At 45.1% G+C, this 10325-nt stretch overlaps 1 pseudogene; it reads right to left on the reverse strand.

The window, feature by feature from the left end:
- Positions 1 to 7471: 7471 nt before the first annotated feature.
- Positions 7472 to 9087, reverse strand: LOC118992481 (programmed cell death protein 4-like; annotated as a pseudogene).
- Between the last annotated feature and the right edge of the window lie 1238 nt (positions 9088 to 10325).

The raw sequence follows: 10325 nt of genomic DNA on the forward strand, positions 1-10325 counted from the left end.
CTGGGGCAAAGGTAGAGCTCTCCCCATTTGCTTCCCCTCTCAAGTTCACTCTCCTATGCCCAGTATTTGAAAACTGTTGCTTCGTGTATTTTGCCAGATTGTTTAAGGTAAGGAGATAAGTCTAAATACTTATTTTATCCTGACTGAAAGCAGACATCCTTTTCTATCTACTTTTGGGTACTAGAATTTGGGGTGTCCTGCTGGAAAGAAATAAACCTACCTCAGCCCTGTATTGAGATTCCAAACAGCCCGGCTTATGTTATTAATTATAATATGATGCCAAAATACCCACATCCCATACTCTCATTACCACACTAATTTTCTCTTCCACGCTGGATTCACACAGAACTATTTACTGCAAAGTCTCCCTGGTTTTAATAAACACCCAATGTTTCGTTGGCAAGAGCTTTGCATAGCACCAGGCCTCTTCCTTCCTGCACATGGAGAGTGGTGCCCCTCACCACACCGCATGGCTCAGCGTGATAAGCTGAGCAGTATTCTATCAGAGGGGGCTCATTGTAACATTTCCGGTCCCCACCCCAAGCACCCATAGCCCTTGGCCTCTCAGGTGACAAAATCAAACCCAGGATTCAGCACTATAAATAGCTTGCTTTTTTGAAGTGCATCCCTTTGAGGGGCTCCCAAGAACTTAAACAAGAATTTCTGGACTGCAAGCCCCTGTGCTGACGAGCGCAGCCTTAGAGAATGGCAGGGATGTTGGAAGCCCTGCCCACTTTTTCAGGAAACCCCCTTAGTGTAGGAGCTCCTTTCCCACACCAACATGAGAACATGAGGCTGTGACCCCGGCATGGAACACAGTGAAACAGAAACCCTGCTGGAAATACGCTTGCACTGACATGAGACACAAAAACACCCCTCCACGTTTGATCTGCTGTCACGGTCAAATGAAATAATAGCTTGACAGCGTGTCAAAGCGATTCCACTGACATTCTCACTTGATCCTGACAACAAGCCTGTGGTGGTAGGAGAAGCAGGCAGCACAGTTCAGAGCGGAAGATGAGGGAAGGGAAGCTCACAGAGGTGAAGTATTTGAACAAGGTCAGATGGCTACTCAGTGACACGGTGGGGCCTTGAGCTTCAGGGCATCTTCTAGCTCTAGGTCAGGAGCTCTTGTCATTCTGCCCTGCTTCTTCTCTGCCTGTATCAGGAAAAAGAACAACCTCCAGATTCTCTACTGAACCTGGGTTGACCCGGGCTTCTTGATGGGGACACCATTGAGCTGGATATTTCTTTGGAAGAGGGGGTGCAGGCTAGCCTTTCCACTGTAGGATGCTCAGCAGCATGCCTGGCCCCCACCCACTAGATGCCAGCAGCACCCACTCCCCCAGTCCTGACAGCCAAAAATGTCTCTATATGCTACCATATTTATCAAATACCCCCAGCAGGGGAGTGGAAGACGGGCATAAAATTGCCCCCCTATTAGAAAACCACTGCCCTAAATGATGGCTGAGAATGCTGCCCCACGTTGGAGGAGGTGGCAGTGACAAAGTTTGTTCCACAAAACATGTGCAAAAGAGTAACTTGTGCTTATGCCAGTGAGTCTGGGGCCTCGGGACTCAGCGAGGGACTGAGAACTGGACAGCGCCAGGGAGCTATCAAAAAAGGTTCTCTTCTTGGCCATCTCCTGAGCTTAACCTTTTGTGTTCTTACTGCACTCCTCCAGGCTCAACCAACTCGCCATAGCCCAAACCACTTTCCAAGGAGACATTCCCAGGAGGTAGCATGGAGCCAGTTAACCTGAGGAGAGGCAGGATGGCATAATGACTAAGATGCAGGCTCTGCATGTACAGCAACACCCTCACATGTGGCTGAGAGGAGCCAGGCACCAAAGCACATGTGCTGCAGGAGTCCACTTACACAAAGTTCCAGAACAGGCAAAGCCACTCTCTGGTGATGGCGGTGAGCATGGTGGTTCCGCCTTCTGTGACATTGCTGGGAGAAAGCTGGGAAGACGCCTTCTGGGAATGGAAATGTCCTGTGTCTTTCTCAGGGTGGTAGCTACACTGGATATAAACATATGTAGCTTAAAACTCTTGGAGCAATACTTTCAGAACTTGTGCACCTTCCTGTGCATGAGTTGTACTTAATATAAATTAATAATCTGCATGGCCTTTTTTCAAAAAAGATATGTTAACTCTGGAACCAAACTACTTGGGTTTGAGGACATCTCTGGCTACCTCAGAGCATTTTATGAGAAGTTAGCGAACAGCGTGAGGCACAGGAGTGCACAACGAGTATTAGCATCGTTACAATTAAAGACACCACCCCTCTAATCAGCCAGGCAAAGTGGAGGATTAAGAGAGGTGCTTCTGAAGTGCTCTGTTGTCCCCTCCACCCTGCCCCACCCCACCACTGCACTGGACACAGAGTGGTGCACGTGGTAGGTCCACCAACCAACCCTCCTCTGTGGCAACCACGACGGGTGTGTCTCCATTGTTCTCTCTCTTCTTACTTCTTCCAGAATTCTCTTAGGAGACTTGCTGAGAAGCTGCCGCTATTTGCAGAATGCTTCATCAATAGACTGAATATTCACAGCACACGGCAGTTGTGATTAGACAGTTTGTTTCACTGGAGACCAGGCTATTGTATCTTATGAGATATTCTTGGCAGAAGCAGCTCGTGTTCCTTGCATGCGCTTCTTTACTTTCCAAGGCCGAGCAGAACTGCAGTGAAACAGATGAGATGAGGAGCAGCTGGATTGCTCCCTACATTTCCCCGACCCATTTCTCAGTGGGTTGGCCTCTGCATCTTTGCTGCTATTTGTTTCTTGCTATGTTTTATTCTTCTCTTCGGAAATTGGCTGAGTCAGAAGGAAATAAGCAAATGAAAGAATGTGTCAAAAGAGCATGTGATGGTGGGTCAGAACCGGGCTCTAGATCCAGTATCCAGGTGTAACTGACTAGTCTATGGTTTAACTTGGCTGCACCAAGTTTGTTTTGTTTTGTTTTAATCTGTTCAATGAGCGACTGGTCTAGATTTGTGGGTTTTGAACATATGTCATCCATGGAAGCCCTCTTCCAAACAGAGTCTCGAGCAGAAAACATCTTCGGGGTTGCAATGGGTGTGGGCAGCCAGGAACCCGCCTTCACTTTGCACCCCCCCTGCCCTCACAGTGGCCCCCAAAGTAGCTCTGCTGGGCTCTGGGGCTTCATATCCTAGCAGCACAATTTGAAAACTGTTAAATTTTCCAATAAAAAATCATTTCCCAGCCAGCAAAAATATTTCTGTATACTTTTCATAGTTTTTTAAATTCTTATTCATTGATTTGAGGTGGAGGGAGAGAGAGAGAGAGATTTGTTATTCCACTTATGTATGCATTCATTGGTTGCTTTCTGGATGTGCCCCAACTAGGGATTGAACCCACAACCTTGGCATATCGGGACAACACTCTAACCAACTGAGCTACCCAGCCAGAACTTCATTCCATAAATTTTAATCAAAAGACCCGCTGCACTTTAAAAAAACCCATAAGTAAATTCTTACATGACATATATCTTCATGGAAAAAAGACTGGAAGGAAATACATCCACAAAAATGTCAGGAGGATGGTCATCTCCAGGTGATGGGCTACCACAACATAATTGCAGCAAGATGTTACTTGGTTCTCACTTTTCTGCATTACCACCTGTCACAGACATCTGCAAAGATCCTGCAAAGATCCCAGAGCTTCCTTCATTGGAACAGCTAGCACCAGCCATCAAGACACCAAGATACAAAGATATGGGTGAACTCAACTCCACACAATACAGGCACAGTGGAAAATTGTCTTCAAACAGGATTTCCTCAAGTGTGTCCCATAGGGTATTAGTCCCAGAAATGCTTGGTCACAAAATAGGAATTTGGGAAATGGCAGGGGGAAGCCTACTCCAAAGTAACTGAGTTTGAGAAACTTGCATTTCCATTGCCCCTGCTGGACAGTAAATAAACAGTAAGTAGTAAGCGTTTTAACATCTCTGACTATCAGGAAGCCTGGTTAATGTTCCTTAATACACCATTTCTCAAATGTATTTGACTACAAAATTCTTTATTCCCCATGACCCTTATTAATATCTCAACAAACAGGTCAGGATTGAAGACAGTTTTAGAAAGGCAATTCTTAAACCCTGAGTTGTAAGTCTTGAAATAAATGAGAAGTTACACAGGCTGACAGTGACCAGAGGGGAGAGGGGAGGGAATTTCAGGGGAAATAGGGGAGGGGTTTAGAGGAACATATATAAAGGATACATGGACAACAACTGAGAAGGGTGGAAATGGGAGGGAGGGGGGAGCATGGGGGATTGGATGGGATGGGAGTAATAGACAGAAAACTGTACTTGAAAAATAATTAAATAAAAAATGGGAAAATAAATTTTTCTTGTGTATCAAAAAAAATGAGAAGTTACAGAAGAGGAAGAGAAGGGAGGAAAAGAGACCAGTTTGAGGTCGGAAGGACTTTGCAACGGGACAAAATGACCACCCACAATTCCAAAGAATGTCCAGAACCTTCTTCCTATCTCATTCCTAGGAGACAGAGGCAGGGATTGCTGTGTTAGCAGTCCAACAGCCGAAGACCGCCAGAAGGGGACTCTGGAAATTAGAAGTTCAAGGTCCCCAACTGCACACTTTGCTGCCTCTCCATGTTGGCTCACTGGGACAAACCTTTCCCTAGGAAGAGCAGGAAAACAAAATGATCCTAGTAACAAAATCATCCTAGTAATGATCCTTCAGTTCCCCAAGTAACCCACACCTGTGCCAGCCTGGTGCTAGGGGCCAGGAGCCTGTGGGTGCATAGGTCATGTTTAGCAGAGAGCCTAGTCTGGAAGTCAGCAAAGGGACAAAGAGCTCCTCCCTCAGGGTGCACACAGGGGCCTGGGAGACTATAGAAGAGCACCCTGTCTGAGCAGTTGCCAGGAGTTTCCTACAGTCTCATGAAGCAGACATTCTCACTGCTTCCAGGTAGAGGGCTGAGGTGTAGGAAGCGGGGAGAGAAATGTCAGAGAGAATTGTCAGAGAGAACTGCAAGAGGGAAATTGTGGAGGCAGGAGAGAGAGGGGTGGCCTGGGACCTCCCAGGCTCTCGGACTGGAGCAGAGTGTTTGGCAGGATGGGAAGGGTGTAGACATAGAGGGTAGAACAAACGTATCCTGCCCAGAAGTAAGCAGGTTACTGCTATAGTAATTTGCAGTTGCTGATATGGGGGGAAGAAAGAGGAGGGAGGAGTAGGAGATGACTCAGGGGGTTGAGCAAGTGACTAGGAGAGAGACGTGGGAGCAGATTGAGAAAGTCAGTAAATCTGGATGCAGGAAGGAGGTGGAAAGACAAGTTCAGCCCTCGACAAGTTTAACAGGTTATGTAAGAAGTCCAATAATTAATGATGATGATAGTGATGACGATGATGATGGTGGTGATGATAACAAAGATGACTGTGAACTCTCCCCTCTCTCTTTCTCTCCTGGCTGTGGGAGTCATGCAGGGAAGGGGCAGAGGGACAGCAATTATAAGAGAGGGTTATATCTTCTCTAGAGAGTACTTTGGAGAGGGTAGAGCTGATGCAACCTTCTCCATCCACCTCTGACTCCCTCCACCCATTCATCCATCTGCAGAAGACAGACTGGGCTGGTCCACCTGGTCCTACACCATCAGCCTTGGAAGTCCAGTGCTCCATAATCAGGATGTCTTCTCACCAATCTCCTCCTTCCCCTTGGGTCTCCAAAGACTGGCCCTACTAGCCCTACACCGGTCCCTAGTGGGGTGATTCCACCCTTCTTTTTCTGGCAGATCACGGTCCAGAGTGGCTACCCCCTCCACGCCTCCACCCAGTGTCTAAGCAGCCTGGGCAAGCCAGCTCCCTGCAGAAGCAGAGAACCAGCACCACAGCATACCGAACAGGGAGGTGCAGAAAACAGAATACTGAGGCACCCTCCTCTAAAGATGCATTATCTTCAGGGTAGATGTTGAATTCTAGTAACACATTCCCTGGGGTATTTTCAAAACCAGACACAGTGGAGCCTTGTTCCAGCCTCACTATGGGCCAATGCCCAGGCTCCCCTCCAGCCTCCAACCAGCTCTGGCCACCGCCCCTGCTTGGGTTGCAGATACCATTTAATAGGCCAGGGTTGCAGTCTCTGTGCTGTGGGCAGCGAGCTCTGCTCACTCCGACCCCAGGCCCCTGCCTGCCCACTTCTGTTTTGGTATGCTCCTGCTCCTTCCTGCTGGCCTCTCTGAATGCTGATGTTCTTTCGCCAAGACTGCGGGTGTTGGCGTGTCCCAGCCTCATCTTCGTTGATCTCTTGGTTCTTTGCCACGTACAGAGACCACCTCCTTGCCACCCAGATCTGGGAGGGTGAGCAGGAGCTGCCTGTTTTAAAGACTTCCCAATTTCTACCAAAGCGCCCCAGCATAGCTTAGCTGCCAGCGTGAACTGTGAGTTCCCAGAGACGCCGATGGCACTTTTCAACATTCGTCACTTTTGACACATCTAAAATATCCTCACTCCCAACACTCTGTGAGCACCAGCCCAGATGGTCTGGCTGCTGGGGAGGCGTCAGTCTCCAAAAGGCCTCTGAGAGGCCCTGGGCAAAGGCTTCCTGACTGAGAAGCTCGTGCTTTTCTCTCTCCCCCTCTACCCCCTCCAAAGCTAAGCCAGCCAAGTGGGCACCTCACTGCCCGGCTTCTAAGCTCTAAGCCAGATCCCTTTTATAGAATTCCTCACACGTTGGCTCCCCGTGGCTCCAAGCACTTTCCCATCTGCCAGGCACAGCTCTGTCCTAGAGGAAGCTGCTTATTTGAGAGGTTCCCTGTGGAATCACCTCTACTCCTTCAGGTGACTGAGGACCCCATGGGAAGGAGCTTGCCCCTCTCACCCACTCAACAGCTGAGGTCAAGGGCACCTTGGGCTAAGCTCCGGGAAAGCAAATATGCATGGGTTTACCGCTGGGCTCTTAATCCTGCTCTGCTGATCAGATGTATCGGTTTTTATGCCAGTATCAATTTTTTAAAGAATTAGCACTGCTTCACATTTTATTTCATCATGCATTCCTACAGAACTGGGTTCACATTTCCAGTTTCGTAGAAAAATAAGTATACCGGCCACTATTTATTTAACAGTCTAATCTTTAAGACTAATCAGTAGACCAACCTGGAAAGATGAATAAGTCTCATGACTAACTCATTTTCTTAAAATTCTTTAAGACAAAGAAATAACTTTTTTTTTTACTCCCGAGGCACAGAATCTCAACAGCAGCAGCCAACATGGAGTTTTAGCAGCTTACCTTTACCCCCAAAATAAAGGCTTCGTATAAACCAGTGATTTTACCATAAAAACCTGTCCTGGAGAGAAAGGAGCAGCAGTGAGACATCACTGCAAACACAGAGTGATGATGTCATCAACAGGCCACTTACAGCAGGTAGACTATGAGAACACTCCATGTAAGAAGTGGTTACTTTTCTGTCTCCTTTACACAGTTAAAAACAAATATTTTCTTTAAAATTCCCCTTACATTTAAGTCTATAAAATTTCAGAAATGCCTTGTACCCAAAACAAGCACTTAAAAAATAACTGTGCTAACAACACTTACAATTCAGATAGGTATATGTTTTTATAACATCTAAGACTGCAAGGGTTTTTATATCCCATAGCTCTCAGGTTTAACATGCCCTCCGTCTCCTTCACATGCAAAACATTTTCTGCCCCTTGAAGGACAAAGATCTCTGAGTTGTTTGGAAATTATTCCAGCAACTACTGGAAACATTCGTCTACCAATTACTCAAGCACAGAGTGTGGATATGGGACATCCAGATTAACGTCCAGAATTTCATTATAAATTTCTCATAACCTCTTTTCATTTGGTCTAGATTAGCTGTAGAAGATTTCCAAAGGGATTTTAATAAATCCCAAATCATCTTACATGCACTTTTTCTAGTTGACTCGAAAACCTTTAAATGGCTTTATATACAAGCTCGTGGTGAAAATGAGGTGCTTCCAGTTCCTTCCAGGCAATATTCAGCTTCCAATATGTCTCTAGAGAGTAAACACTCTTTCAGCAGCATGTCAATCTCTTTAACAAAGTGATTAATAGATCTGCCCACCGCAGAGCCCCACACACTATCTGTGCTCTTGCCACCTCTAGACACACTGGGGAGCACAGCATTGTCAAGAGCAGTGCCGGCCTATACACAATCTACAGTTCCCCTGTGCCTATCAGCATAGGGATTACACAGAATGCCATCTGCAACAGCTCTAATGGCCAACTGGCCCACCCACTGTGGTGCTCAGGGTCATCCAATGCTAAGTCAGGTTGATGGTACAACAATTTATCAAATGGTTTTTCTACATCAGCTGTGCTCATTACTGTTCCACAAAGGTCAGAAAGAAACTTAGATGGCATTTCCCTATGAGTAGCCTTTCCCTCCAATGCCAAGGACACTGCCAACACTGGTACTCTTAAAGAGAGTACTCTAAGAGATTTAAGTCTCTTAGCATTTTTGCAGCATCATTACTATATCCATGCTCAAAATATTCCTGTATGACTGGTGTCAAAGTCTCCTCAACTGTGATTTCATCCAAAGTTAAAGCTACAGTTTCACAAACAAGTTTTTCTGGTCATCAACACAGGATCTTTCCCATCCACCTCCCCCACATCCTGCTCTGCCTTTCTTCTCTTAGTCCCTGTCCCTTCCCAGATCTGGACCACCTGTCTAGCAGCCTTCCCCTTGGACCGTTGGTACAGTTACTCCACTTCTACTGGCTTCGCTTCCATTATCATTGCTTTAACCACCTACAGAATCCCAGCATGGGGTTTTCTGTAGTCGCATTTTTGCCTTGGCATTAATTCTCGTTTTGTTAAGGGAGGATGCTGAAATCCAGTTTCTATGGATCTCATTCTTTATGTCCCCAGTCCCAACATTTTATGTATTACCAGAAAAGAGTGACTTAAGCTATCAGGATCTGTAGGGTTTACATTCAGCATCTGCTCATTTTCTACATCCACTGTTCCTTAACTTCACATGCACTGATTAAATTACCAAATAGAGTCTTCCTTTGGGATCTATTTTTGCTGAATTCACCATGATCCACTGACTTGACCATGCTACTCAGCCTCTGCCACTGCCTCAGTGTGTATTTGGCCTCTCCCTCTGTTTTTGTTCTGTTCTGTCTACCTAGTAAAGGGGGACAGAGGGCAGCCCAAGAGGCTGGTGTTTATTGGGTGAGGCCAGGAGGTCAGCTGGCCAATCACAGCAGTGGAGATAGAGCTGATCACTATAGCTTTGTAATATAGTTTAAGATCAGAGTGTGTGATGCCTCCAGTTTTGTTTTTTTTCAATCTTGCTTTGGCTTGCTTTTGTTTTTTGTGGTTCTATACAAATTTTAAGGTTGTTTTTTCTATTTCTGTGAAAAATGCTATTGGAATTTTGATAGGGATTGCATTAAACAATGAGATTGCTTTCTTTATTTCCTTTTCAGATAATTTATTGCTTGGTATATACAAACACAACTAATTTTTATATGTTGTATTATATCCTGAAACTTGAATGGTTAAGTCTAACAGTTTTTGGTGGAGTCTTTAGGATTTCCTATATACGAAATTATGTCATCAGCTAACAGGGACAGTTTTACTTCTTGCTTTCCAACTTGGATGCCTTTCTTCTTTTTCTTACCTAATGCTCTTGCTATGATTTCCAATGCTATGTTGCAAAGGCATGAAGAGAGTGGGCACCTTTGTCTTGTTCCTGATCTTATAGAGGGAAATATCATACCATTGAGTATGATGTTAGCTGTGGATTTGTCTTACACACCCTTTATTGTGTTGAGGTATGTTCCTTCTAGACCAAATTTGTTAAGAGTTTTTATCATAAAAGGAGACTGAATTTTGTCAAATGTTTTTCTGTGTCTGTTGAGATGATTATATATATGATATTTTCTTTCTATTAATGTAGTATACCAACTGATTTGTGTATATTGAACCATTCTTGCATCCCAGGTATAAATCTCACTGACCATACTGTATGGTCTTTTTAATGCATATTGAATTTGATTTGCTAATATTTTATTGAGAATTTTTATATCTATATTCATCAGGGATATCCAATGCTTATATTCTTTTTTTTCCCAATGCTTATATTCTTAACAACTAGAGAAGTTAGTCTCAGAATGATCTTCCACTTTGGGATAATGCAGATTCTCAGGCCTCACCAGACCTACTGAATCAGCTACTCTGGGGATCTTAAGCACATGGCTATGAGAGAATTACTGTCCTTAAATTCAGAAGATTAGGTAAAACATAAAGGATCCTGGAAAAGAAGTACTTATTCAGCAGAGGTTTAAGG

This window comes from Sturnira hondurensis, unplaced genomic scaffold, assembly GCF_014824575.4.
Source record: "Sturnira hondurensis isolate 20B ecotype Veracruz unplaced genomic scaffold, ASM1482457v3 Scaffold0008196, whole genome shotgun sequence".
NCBI lineage: Eukaryota > Metazoa > Chordata > Mammalia > Chiroptera > Phyllostomidae > Sturnira > Sturnira hondurensis.